Genomic DNA, 3,800 nt, shown 5'->3' with positions numbered 1-3,800 from the left:
TCTATCTTGTAGTTGTATAAATTATTAGTAATATAGGTACTAAATAAATAGTACTATATAGAAATATTAGAATTTTTAACAGCTGAACTCGCTCTCCATTAATTACCTTTATATCTCAATACTTTATTAAGAACTATACAATATATTTCTATAGTATTATTTACTTAGGTATATGTATATAAAAATATAGTTTGTAGATAAGATAATTTTTTTAGATTGTAGGTACAATTATTTTTATAGTTGGTACGTGTATGGTTTTTTAAAATTTAAATTGAAACTTTATTAAGATGCAACTATATAGCTTTGAAATGATTAGTATTTTATAAGTTAGTAGGTGGCTGCGTTATATTACAATCTATTAATAAATAAATAAATGTAATACATAATATATTATTAACGATAAAATACTTTGTATAATTGTATCGCGATTCATGTCAATAACGTATGTATAGTTATAATGTCATATAATTGTACATAAATAGGCGCCCGGGTGGACGCATGCTGAGGAATTTCCCGATTCCCCCCCTCTGGCTTTTCAAAAATATTTTTTAAATTGAATGTTTTAAGATAAATTACTATTTATTATAGTATTATACAACAAATCTTAACATTGCTCCTCCTAGAAAAATTTCTGCGGGTTAGGTTTACCTAACCTAACATGGTTGTGGTTAATATAAAATATTGTTAAGTATTAACTATTATTTAATATCTAATCTTACTATTTTTCAATTGTTAAGTCATATTAACATTTACCAATGAGTGTACTTCACACCACCCACGCCTCTTACAATTTTATCTATATTATCATGATTACAGTATAGAGTTTCAATAGTCCGGTCAAGTTCAGACCGAATGACTCCGGATTAGTGATTTTTCTGGATTACTGGATATTTTTTTGAGTACTTAGTACACTTGAAAGAAGCAAGTGAACAAACTGACGAGCAATTTATTTTTATTGATGAAATAATAAAATAGATTTGGGAATTCAGAATATATTACTTAGTTGTTATTATGTATTAATATGTCATATGTGCCATACGGATTAACGTGTTTCAAGAATCAGGACTATCAAGTATCTGGATTATAATAAAGGCTCTAATTCACTTATATTGTATCACATTACTGTGTATATATTCGGTTTAATTTATTTAATAAAATCAAAATAAAAGTTATTAAATTAAATTTTATAATTTATTTTGAAAAAAAAATGCTATTGCAATACTTATTAGATATTACTTATTACCTAGTTATTATTACTATTATTAAGTAGGAAACTATCATAATGAATAGGTAATGACTTTATAAATAGTAAATGTTGTAATTTTTTTTCATTTTTTTTACTAAAAAAATATTAATGAAAAAATTCATATCCCATATTTATATAAAAACATTACAAGTAAAACCCATAAACTTAAGCTTCTGAGTGAAGCTGATTGATTTTATAATAGTTATGTTTTCCTTTATTTCTGTTAACACCTTTTCAAACCAATAAATATTTTTCGATTTTAAATTTTGGAGGTGGATTCTGATAGCAAATTGGATCTATTTGGTACTTTTTTGGGAGGAGGGGAATCAAAAGTAATAATTTTCAAATACTTTCCTTAATAACTGTTAAAAACAAAACAAATTTACCAGCTACACACCCAGTCTTTAACAAGATTGATTTCTTTATTTTTGACAAAATTGATTTTATTTTTTTGGTGTAATTCGAAAACATTAACTAGTATAATTTATATTATTGTATTCTATAATTGGTATAATTTTTAAAACGTTTAACTCTTTTTGAACTTTAATTTTTATAGTTTTTTTTATAAATGCTGATAAGAAATTTAATATTTATGAATGGTTTAAAATACTTGAAACTTAAGTTAACTACAAAGTTCTTAATAAAAGTTGTTCATTACTCAATTATAAAATTTATAATAATTTATTTTACAATTAAAATTCATATAAAATTTCCTTTTAATAATCTAACCTGTTAACTAACCTACCTACCTGAGATTAAAAAAAAATTAATACAAGGTCCTTTAGGTACAAGCTTCACAATATATTTACAAAATAAGGAATTTATTCCTGAAAGTCAAATACATTTTTTATCACCTTAAAATAATTATTTACCTAACCTAACCTCCAACACTTAATTTATCATATTATACCTATAATCTATATATATTTGAAATTTCCATCAAATATTTATTATAGGTACATATATTATCATTTTATCATATTAAATTTTTGTTTTTGAGCTATTTATGGGCAAGTTTCATTTTTTTTTTTTTTAAATAAATGTCAATCAAAAATTTCCTATAAAAATTCTTGAAAATGAAATACAAAATTTTACATAACTATTTATTTCTATACATAAGTCTTCTTGAACCTGTAGAAAAGTATTAAAATCTCCAATAATTTTCTAATTGAGGTTTAAAAATATAATATCTATAATATTTCTCATAAGTACATATTATACCTAACTGGAACTAAAAAATCTAAAAAATATTCAAACATTATTATTTTTATATCTAGTCATTTGAACGAAATTACATATTTTAACGTTAAATAACGTTGTTATTGTGTTAATTATTTTTTTACCTAGGTACTAGCTTATAAATTGAACAAATCATTCACGAATACTTAAAACTATATTATATAACTATACAAGACATATACAAAAAAATTAAGTTATAATTTATAAACGTTATAGGTAATAACGCAAAATTAATGTTTAGTATTCAATATTTATAAATAACATATAATAGGTATTAATGGTATTATAATGAAAAATGATTTGACTTCTATAGATTTAATAATACTCATAGATATGATAGGAATAATGGCTACTGCTGTAAATGTTAATAAAATAATAAACAAATTAAAATTTTAATTAATTTATGTATTAATAGAAAATTAAAACGTATAAGTAATAAAAGTAAAATAAATTACTTTAATAACTATATCCCTATATCAAAAAACACATGAAATATACATAGTGATATAGACTGACAGACCGTCTCTGCTTACAATCGTGTTTTGTTTACAATTATGTAGGTATCTAATTGAATTTAAATCTAATACATTCGTTACAATGGCTAACTCAACACGTCTTAATGTACAGCAGAGCGGAACCCACTTGTCTACCTTTTTACATTTTAAAACCAATAAAACAAAAATGGGAAAATTGAATTAAGAATCAATTTAATCAATGATATTACTAGAGGAAATAGCATTAGTATTGGTGAAGTTGAAACCAAGAGAGAAAAACAAGTTTTTTAAATTTTGCTTTATGGAAAAAGGGAAAAACACCAGGATGGTTTATTAGGGCGATGGCCGATGGTTGTTTGGACGAGTGAAATTATTTTTACCTATGCGAGGTAAAAACCTAGTGACAGATAGGTACCTACTAATAATATTATTGCATTTTCATAAAAAGCCAATGGTGAATGGATTACTTAAAAATGTACTAATTATATTAAATGTAATTTTATTTAAAATTGTTTGACTGTAGATTACTACACCTAAGTATATAACAATATTATAAATATCTATATCAATATTTTTTTTAAATATAACTTATTATTAATGATTTATATTTTATATGATTTTATTTGATTAATTGTTGAGTGTATATTATAAGCATTTTCATACCGCCCAAACGTATTTTTAGTTGAATAATCTTCACCCAAATGGACATTGGTATATTCGTTAGGTTAGCTATTCACCCAAACAGACCACATTTTGGGTTGATTCGCCCAAACAGTCTACGCCCGTTTATTAATAGGTTCTAGTAAACTATGATACAGCCA

Source organism: Aphis gossypii, chromosome 1 (genome assembly GCF_020184175.1).
Source record: "Aphis gossypii isolate Hap1 chromosome 1, ASM2018417v2, whole genome shotgun sequence".
Classification (NCBI taxonomy): domain Eukaryota; kingdom Metazoa; phylum Arthropoda; class Insecta; order Hemiptera; family Aphididae; genus Aphis; species Aphis gossypii.
Note: the sequence above shows the minus strand (reverse complement) of the source record.